The sequence below is a fragment of the Oncorhynchus mykiss genome, chromosome 1, assembly GCF_013265735.2.
Source record: "Oncorhynchus mykiss isolate Arlee chromosome 1, USDA_OmykA_1.1, whole genome shotgun sequence".
NCBI classification, from domain to species: Eukaryota; Metazoa; Chordata; class Actinopteri; order Salmoniformes; family Salmonidae; genus Oncorhynchus; species Oncorhynchus mykiss.
Window position 1 is genome coordinate 60,061,793 of NC_048565.1, and position 9,763 is coordinate 60,071,555.

General features: G+C 41.8%; 1 protein-coding gene across 3 annotated transcripts in view; it reads right to left on the reverse strand.

The window, feature by feature from the left end:
* LOC110525944 (mitogen-activated protein kinase 8) overlaps positions 1–3,114 on the reverse strand; it is a 37,689-nt gene extending 34,575 nt beyond the window's left edge. For 2 of the 3 annotated variants that reach the window (XM_036981267.1, XM_036981276.1), the window contains exon 1: positions 2,925–3,113. The gene's annotated coding sequence lies outside the window, so the exon portion shown is untranslated. Of the gene's footprint in view, positions 1–2,924 lie in introns of all 3 variants that reach the window. The other variant, XM_036981284.1, reaches the window with a different exon arrangement.
* Between the last annotated feature and the right edge of the window lie 6,649 nt (positions 3,115–9,763).

Consider the following 9,763-nt stretch of genomic DNA (forward strand, 5'->3'; position numbering starts at 1 on the left):
TACCTGCATGGGTATACTGTAAGTCTGAATGAATAAATTAACAATTGCTGTATAATGATTGCAAACATACTATGCTTAATGGATAAAGCATAACATTATGTAGCCAACTTATGCTATACCAATTGAGCTAATGTTCTACTTAGCTCTTGGATGATGTCAATTACTGTAAGATGCAGTTACCAGTGAACAGTAATACCTGTTAATGTATTACAGTGACTGTTTATTATGTGTAATCATTACGTGACAAAAGGATGAATACGGGCTATAAATGCAGTATCTTATCTTTCCACTTCAGTCAGTGACTGCACCAACAGCAGCTCTCTTTCTCTCTCCCCCTTTCTATAGCTCCCTCCTCCTCTCTCTCCTTTCTCTGTCCATCTCCACTTGGCATTATTAGGTAGGTCTATCAAGGGCCTATGAGTCAGGCCGGCAGCTACACTTCTACAGCCCTGCAATTACAGTCAGGGGCCCTCCACTCCAGTTGTCTTCATAATTAACATGATAAACAGCCCCTCAACACTGGCAGTCAATCCTGAGCCCCACCAATACAGGGACTGACTATAGCGTATATCCGACAAAACATCCACAATCATGAATCTCCCCTCAAGATATTAAAGGGGCAATCCAGTCAGAAATGTGATTTCCCTGTGTTTTACACATATTTCCACACTATGAGTTTGGAATAATACCGTTAAATTGTGAAAATTATTTTAGTGTAAGAGCTGTTTGAAAAGACCACCTGCAATTTCTGCTTGTTTGGACCACCTGGCAACATCACCAGGTGGTGTAAGTTAATAGACCAATAACAAAGAGTTTTCCCTTCTCTCTGTTAAAGATGCACTATGCAGATATCGCTCCGCCATTTCCTGGTTGCTAAAAGTCTAATAGATCACTTAATTTCAGTTTATGTGACAAAACAAGCAAGTATAGTGTAGAGAATCATTGTACCAGGGGCCAACTTTCACTGGGGACGGGGAGGGACATGCAAATAGAAATAGCACACATAGAACAGATCTACCATGTCGTAGACTTGCTTTCAATGAGAATGACAGATCTATAACACACATTTCTATGTGAATTTGGTTACATATTGCAGTTAGTTAATAGCAGCTGATTTTCAGGTTACATATCCCTCCCATTAGGCTCCTCTAATTAGGCCCTTCACTCAGGCCACTCCCAGACAGTCCTAGCTAAATTATTGCTTGAGAAATTGCTTTTTGCTAAGAACCTATTTTGTTTCCTTTTTTACAATTTTAATTGAAAACAATTACTTAATTTCTGTTACCTAGATATTATTTGATATTGACACAAAAACAGCTGCATTGGACCTTTAATACAGTATAACTAAGCAATAAATAACATTGGAACATACACATAAACCGTCTGATTAAATTCCTACATTTCCCTTTGTATTTTTATATAGAGTAATAGATTATTCACCAGTGTCATTACCTATATGGGCTTAACCTCTACGGGATCGGGGTCCCCCGGGGTCCCCCCCCCCCCCGGTCCCCCCCCCCACGCAATGGTTGAGCTAACATAGGCTAATGTTATTAGCATGAGTAACAAAATAAATTCCAGGACATAGACATATGTGATATGGGCAGAAAGCTTAAATTCTTGTTAATCTATCTACACTGTCCAATTTACAGTAGCTATTACAGTGAAAGAATACCATGATATTGTTTGAGGAGAGTGCACAATTATGAACTTGAAAATGTATTAATAAACCAATCAGGCACATTTGGGCAGTCTTGATACAACATTTTGAACAGATATGCAATGGTACATTGGATCAGTCTAAAACGTTGTACATACACTGCTGCCACCTAGTGGCCAAAATCTAAATTGCGCATGGGTTGGAATAATACATTATGGCCTTTCTCTTGCATTTGAAAGATGGTACAAAACAAAAAAAAACAAAAAAAATAATGCTTTTTTCTTTGTATTATCTTTTACCAGATATAATGTGTTATATTCTCCTACATTAATTTCACATTTCCACAAACTTCAAAGTTTTTCCTTTCAAATGGTATCAAGAATATGCATATCCTTGCTTCAGGTCCTGACAGATAGGCAGTTAGATTTGGGTATGTCATTTTAGGTGAAAACTGGAGAAAAAAAAAGGGTTGGATCCTTAAGAGATTTTTAAGTATTGAACATGTTATTGTATAAGTGGGTGGGTATATAGATAAGACCATAAAATAGTATAGGCCTATTCTGGCACTAGACTATATGTAAATACTAGGCCTATACTTTCCAATTGTTATTGTACCTTAAATATATCCCAGGCATAGCTGCCTTCATCATAACATTGTACACTGATCATCGTGTTGCCAAGACTTCAAGAATGACAGAGGGAAGATCTTCAGGCTTAAATATCGACAATTCAGATTGTTTATAATTCAGTAGTGATCAATTGATTTAATGGCCCTGACAATCCCCGGTATGTAACTACAGTCATGATAACCTTGGCCAGCCGACCCTTTATCGTTATATGTAGATGTGACTGCCAGGTAAAAACAAACACAGGTGCCTTGAAAACATGACAATAATATGACAATAACCAACCTCGCTACAATGTAGCAAGTGAGTCTATACTTCCAAAGCCGGCTTTTTGGTAATAGCCTGGTTATTACAGCTTGTATGTAGCCGAGCCTATGCGATGCAGTATTGTGCTACACATAGCAGGATAACTTATTTTGAGCGCTATCTATGCCAATCCAACAATCGAAATCATCGTGGTACAGCAACATTAAATCCTGGACACGTTGTGCTTTTAGCTAAATATGATAGAATAAATTGCACAATTCTAATCTATTTACAACAAACAGCATCTGTAAATTGTGTGCGGTGCGGCGAAAACGACCCTCCCCCACAGCTAAACAATACCATGGACAGCGGCGCGGAAACATAAGGCTTACCTCCGTCAACAAAATACAGAATGTCAGTTCTGGATTAGCCACAAAAGTCCGAGTCCTCGAAGATGAATTAAGTTGAATTATTTGGATAATAAATGATGGCTATTCTGTTGTCCTGCTACAAAACATGACCTCACGGAATTCACTACAATCTCTCTGCATTGACAGGCCGAGCGCGCACTGCAAGAAGACATGCGTACCACGTCACTAAAGCCCTACGCATCCGTGAGATAGGAGCTACCGCCCTATGCTTTCCTTTTATCAATAGAAATACATACAAAAATATCCTCTTCCCTGTAATGAATAAAATCAATACAAAAATCAGTACAAATCTCTCTCTCACACGCACATTATAGGCCTACCTCAACCCTTTTGGCTGAATGCTGGTTTTAGGCCTGTCTATTTGGGATGGTACCATATCAAATTATTATCTTCCACACAACAGCCAATCCACAGACTTTGCAATTATATTTATACAGGCCTATTCATCCACCTCTGTTTTGGAATGCTCGGAGACTGATGGCAGACATGCTGTGACAGAGGCAGTAAACTGAGGGATAATGAAAGGAGAACATTAAGAATGTCAGCTTTGGCACCCAGCCAATGAGTTAGTACCTTCACAGTAATGAGTCATGCCAGTAGTTATTTACACAGTGCCAGAGGGTCAAAAGTCAGACAGAAAGGGTTAAAACACAAAGCGAAGTACAGTGCATTAGGGAAGAATTCAGAACTCCTGACTTTTTCCAAATTTCGTTACGTTACAGCCTTATTAAAAAATTGAATCGATCTACAATCAATGGGCTCCCGAGTGACGCAGTGGTCTAAGACACTGCATCGCAGTGCAAGAGGGCTCACTCCAGTACCTGGTTCGAAACCAGGCTGCATCACATCAGGCCATGATTGGGAGTCCCACAGGGCGGTGCACACTTGGCCCAGGGTTGGCATTCATTGTAAATAAGAATTTATTCTTCACTGACTTTTTAGACATTTCCCCAAAACAGAAATATCAAATTTACATAAGTATTCAAACCCTTTACTCAGTAATTTGTTGAAGCACCTTTGGCAGCGATTACAGCCTTGGGTCTTCTTGGGTATGGCGCTACAAGCTTGGCACACATGTATTTGCAGATCCTCTCAAGCTCTGTCAGGTTGGATGGGGAGCGTCACTGCACAGCTATTTTCAGGTCTCTCCAGAGATGTTCGATCGGGTTCAAGTCCGGGCTCTGACTTGGACACGCAAGGATATTCAGAGACCACTTGGCTGTGTGCTTAGGGTCGTTGTCCTGTTGGAAGGTGGACCTTCGCCCCAGTCTGAGGTCCTGAGCGCTCTGGAGTAGGTTTTCATCAAGTATCACCCTGTACTTCACCCTGCCTCTTGTTGAAGAGGCATCAGCTAACTTTAGCATTTGGGGCGGCAGGGTTTCCAAGTGGTTAGAGCATTGGACTAGTAACCGGAAGCTTGCAAGATCGAATCCTGAGCTGACAAGGTAAACATCTGTTGTTCTGCCCCTGAACAAGGCAGTTAACACACTGTTCCTAGGCCATCATTGAAAATAAGAATTTGTTCTTAACTGACTTGCCTAGTTAAAAATGCTATTGCTAGCTATCCTCTTCCTCCGTTTCTGAATACATTTTTGGCTTGCAAAATAAGTGAGCTAGATTTTGTTTGTGCACTACCATATGTCGATAGCCAAGTTTGTCACTGGTATGGGATAGTAAATGACCTAAAGCTAGCCAGCCAGACAGTGATAGCCGCAAGCTAAAACCGGAGAGAGAGTGAGAGAATTCACTTTCTGTTTCAAGTGTTGAATTGATCAAGTTCACTCAAATACGTTTTTCAACATTTAATTGATGAAATTACATTTTTATTCTATAAAGATTGTAATTGTGGCTATAAAACCCTCACAGCCGTTTTCCATACTAAAACATGAAGTACAACTTCATGCACGCCAGCTTTCCGTGTACAGTAAGCTCACTGTGTGAGCCATCAAAATTGCAATCTTGAATTCGGGCGTTTCCAGTAGACTTCATGTTTTTATATGCGGGGAACAAATATTGTCCAATCGTAAAATAACAAATAATTTCTCAAGTTAGAACACATGTATGCTGAACCAAGATAATCTATCTACCTGACAGGTGTGACATAACAAAAAGCTGATTAACAGCATGATCATTACACAAGTGCACCTTGTGCAGGGGACAATAAAAGGCCACTAAAATATGCCGTTTTGTCACATAACACAATGCCACATTGGTCTCAAGTTTTGAGGGAGCATGCAAATGGCATGCTGACTGCATGAATGTCAATCAGAGGTAGAAAATGGCAGAAAATGTCATGTTCACCATAAGCTGCCTCCAACATCATTTTAGAGAGCTGGGCAGTATGTCCAACCGGCCTCAAACCGCAGACCACGTGTAACCATGCCAGCCCAGGACCTCCACATCCGGTTTCTTCACCTGCGGAATCGTCGGAGACCAGCCATCCGGATAGCTGATGAAACTATGGGTTTGCACTGCTGAATAATTTCTGCACAAACTATCAGAAACCATCTCAGGGAGGCTCATCGCGTGCTCAACGTCCTCACTAGGGTCTTGACCTGACTGCAGTTCATTTTTGTGCCATTCTTCCGCCACCATCACCTCATGTTTCAGCATGATAATGCACAACCCCATGTGGCAAAGGATCTGTACACAATTCCTGGAAGCTGAAAATGTCCCAGTTCTTCCATGGCCTGCATACCCACCAGACATGTCACCCATTGAGTATGTTTGGGATGCTCTGGATCGTTGTGTACGACGAAGTGTTTCAGTTTATAGAGAGGAGGAAAGGGCCTAGAAACGAGCCCTGGGGCACACCACAAGTGAGAGTATGTGGTGCAGACACAGGTCTTCTCCACGTCAAATGGTAGGAGCGGCCTGCTAGGTAGGATACAATCCAAGAGTGTGCAGAGCCTGAGATGCCCAACCCTAAGAGGGTGGAGAGGAGGATCTGATGGTCCCCAGTGTTGAAGGCAGAGGATAGATCTAGGAGGATGAGCACAGAGGAAAGAGAATCAGCTTTGGCAGTACGGAGAGCCTCTGACACAGACAAGAGCAGTCTCAGTTGAGTGACCCGTCTTGAAGTGTTTTGGAAAGGAAATAAAGATGTTTGATGTCAGAGGAGTGGAGTGTTGGTTTCTTGAGGAGGGGAGCACTTGGGCTGTTTTTAAGTCAGAGGGGACACAGCCAGTAGTCAGGGATGAGTTGATGAGGGAAGTGAGGAATGGGAGAAGGTCTCCAGAGATGGTCTGGAGAAAGGAGGAGGGGATGGTGTTGGTTGTCGGGCAGCCGGACCTCCTTAGTTCCAGGATTTCATCTGGATAGAAAGGGGCGAAAGAGGTCAAGGCGTGGGGTAGTTCTGTGTCAGTGGGACCAGTGGACTCAATTGGCTGAGTGAATGAGGAGCGGATGTTGTCAACCTTCTTTTCAAAGTGGTTGACAAAGTCATATGGAAGGAGGTAGGGGGTGGAGGATTAAGGAGGGAGAAGAAGGTGGAAAATAGTTTCCTAGGGTTAGAGATAGAAGCTTGAAATGTAGAGTGGTAGAAAGTGGCTTTAGCAGCAGATACAGAGGAAGAGAAGGTAGAGATCAGGGAGTGAAAGGATAATAGATCCTCCGGAAGTTTAATTTTCCTCCATTATCACTCAGCTGCCCAAGCACCGTTCTGTAGGCTCGCAATGAATCAATCAGCTATGGAGCAGGAGGGGAGGGACGAGCTGGCCTTGGAGGAAAGGGGACAGTGAGAAATAGGATGCAGAAAGGGAGGAGAGTAAAGTCGAAGAGGCAGGATCAGGAGACAGGATGGATAAGGATTTAGCAGAAGGGAGAGATGATAGGATAGAAAAGGACAGAGTAGTGGGAAAGAGAGCGTAGATTGCGACCATCTGGGTAGGGCTGAGTGGAAACAAAGTCGTGATCAGAGACCTGGAGGGGGGGGGGGGGGTTACAATGAGATTAGTAGGTGAACAGCCTCTAGTAAAGATGAGGTAAAGCATATTGCCTGCCTTGTGAGTGGGAAGGGACTGTGAAAGTGGGAGGGGACTGTGAAAGTGGGAGGGGACTGTGAAAGTGGGAGGGGACTGTGAAAGGATGAGGTCAAAAGAGGCAAGGAGGGTAAAGAAAGAGTTGAAAGAAATGAATCGAAGTCAGACATTGGGAGGTTGAAGTCGCCAAGTACGAAGAGCGGTGAGCTATTGTCAGGAAATTAGCTTATCAGGGTGTCAATGTAATTTGAGGAACTCTAAGGACACCTGGTGGTGCGAAAGATGACTACAATTTTAAGCTTGAGTGGACACCTGCCTGTGACAGAAAGGAATTCAAATGAGGAGTTGGACAGGTGAGTGAGGGAGAAAAGAGAAAATCTCCACATAGGAGAATTTTGTAGCCCTGTGCCACCACCGCGACTACCAGATACGCTCGTATTATGAGCGAAAAGGTTCTCTGGGGCGATCCATGTCTCCGTCAGGACGAAAAAGTCAAGGGACTGTAGGGCATCATAGGCTTAGATTAACTGCATTCTTGACCGCAGATCGGCCGTTCCAAAAGCTGCCAGAGACCAGGAATTTCACATGGGTTGTGCCCGCAGGGTACACTAAATTAGAAGGGTTGCAGCCAAGGGGTGCGGAGCGTCTGTAAAGCCTACAGGGAGAGGAGTGGACAGGTATAGAAAACACACATAGTTGCCAAAGCTACAAAAGAGCTAAATGAGGTCTGAAAATAACTAGGTAAGATACTCAAGTGAGAGAGTGGTGTGGAACCTTCTTCTCTTTACTTCCTCAAACAACTCCGCGGAGAAACTCGACAGATACCGTCTTAGTTTTGCAACAAGACCGCCACTGACACAGCCCCCTCAGAGAAACCAGCAGAGACTGAAGTACTAATCACCTTGCAGAGATGAAAACTCCCAGTACTAATTGCTAACTGACTAGGAGAGGAGAAACCACCTCACCTCCAATACAGCCACCGATTACCAAAACAACAACAGTCACGCATTGCTCTGCCCCTTAATCCTGGTTGATGTGTCAACAATCATCTGCAAGTTATGAGCAGTCAGCGTTTCACACACCAGGTAGGCTACTGGGAAGACAGGCAGCACTTAAAGTAGCAGGACCTAGTTAGTAAAAAGACAGTAAGTACTAGACAACGACAGACAAAAAAAGTATTTAGCTCTCCTGGGGATATCAGGAGTCCTTAGCTGTAGAAGGACTAACCATTAACAAAATAAAACAATACTGTAGGTCTTTCTATGCATTTAATGTCTGTGGGTGAATTATGCAACAATTACTGTAAGCAGATGTTCTAAAAAATGTGATGTAGATTTGTTTATGCCATTGCTTGATCTAAATGTAAGAATATGTTGCAGATTTAAACTTGAATTGGTGCCTATGGAAACAAATAGAAATGTAATGAACAATGTTTTCAATATTCAACTTTAACCTCTGCAATACTTTTTACAGTAGGTAATAAGTAAGCTGTAGTCAGGTGGTCATTGCCAGGTTATGATGAGGTCTTAACCATGACAGTACATAATATAGCACATTATGGCCTAGTGGTCAAAATTATGATAGAGGACACAATTATGACCAACTGGTCAGAAAAAATACATAATATTCGGGTCAGTAAAAATACCTAGAAAATTTTAAATAGTTTGTGACCAGAAAAAGACATACTGACATAGGTTTATGGTGCTTTCAAGACAACTGGGAACTTTGACAAAAAACAAGGTCAAATCATGACGTTGGTGGTCTTCAGGTTGGAAAGTCGGAGCTCTACAAAGATGCCCGAGTTCCCAGTTGTCTTCAACGCACTAAAGAAGGTTCAAATCGTCTTACCCGGGAACACATCTTAACACTTGTAATTATAATTTTTCACTTGCTTTTTTCAAGTGTCAAATGTCCTTTTTTGTACACGTGTTCTTTACACCTGTTCTGTTCAGTGTGCATTTACAGGCGATTAGAACGCTTGTCATGGTCATGTTTACACGCGTTCAGCCTATTGGGTAAGGAATGGCGTTTTGTACTTGACTTTGGATAATTGTCGAAAACAATTTACTTGGTAGCTAATTTTTTAAAACATTTATGTATTGAAAAAAAAGCTTCATAATTGATAAAGGTCATGTTAAATGAATGATATTATCTCATAGAAGAAAACATATAAGAACTCTTAAGCCCGTCTTAACCTGACCTTATTTTAGGCATTTTGTCATATTTCTACCATTATTATATTTACATTTGAGTAATTAAGCAGACGTTCTGGTAATATTTTGATAAATACAAATACTGTAACTCACGTCTCTGGGCCATCTTTTAGCATTTTCCTCACAGTAATACACATTTTCAGTCTTTATTGGTCTTGTTACACAAATTATTAATTCATTTCTGCCCAGAAAAATCTATTCAGTCCCTCCACATTGAAATAAATGGTGGCCAACTTGAAAATAGTCTGCTGTGACTGATTTTACACTGAATCCATGATGACTCTATGAAACTTTTCCAATGGGTCTCTTTGTTCTGTGGGAAGTTTGGTGTAGTTATCGTCTAGGGTACCATGTGATAATAAAGCACATCCCAATGCTCCCCATTCTGTCAAATAATTATACCCCAAAATGCATACAGGTACTGTATGACCTTTGACCCCCCCCCCCCTCCCAAGTTGGACCCATGGAGATGTCATTAACATTCAAATTATTTTATACCTTATTTCATACCTCAAGTTAATAACATGTCAATTGCCTTATTTGTCAAACGATTGTTCCCTGATAACACATTAATTTCTATTTTCTGCATATCAACAATTTGGCCTCT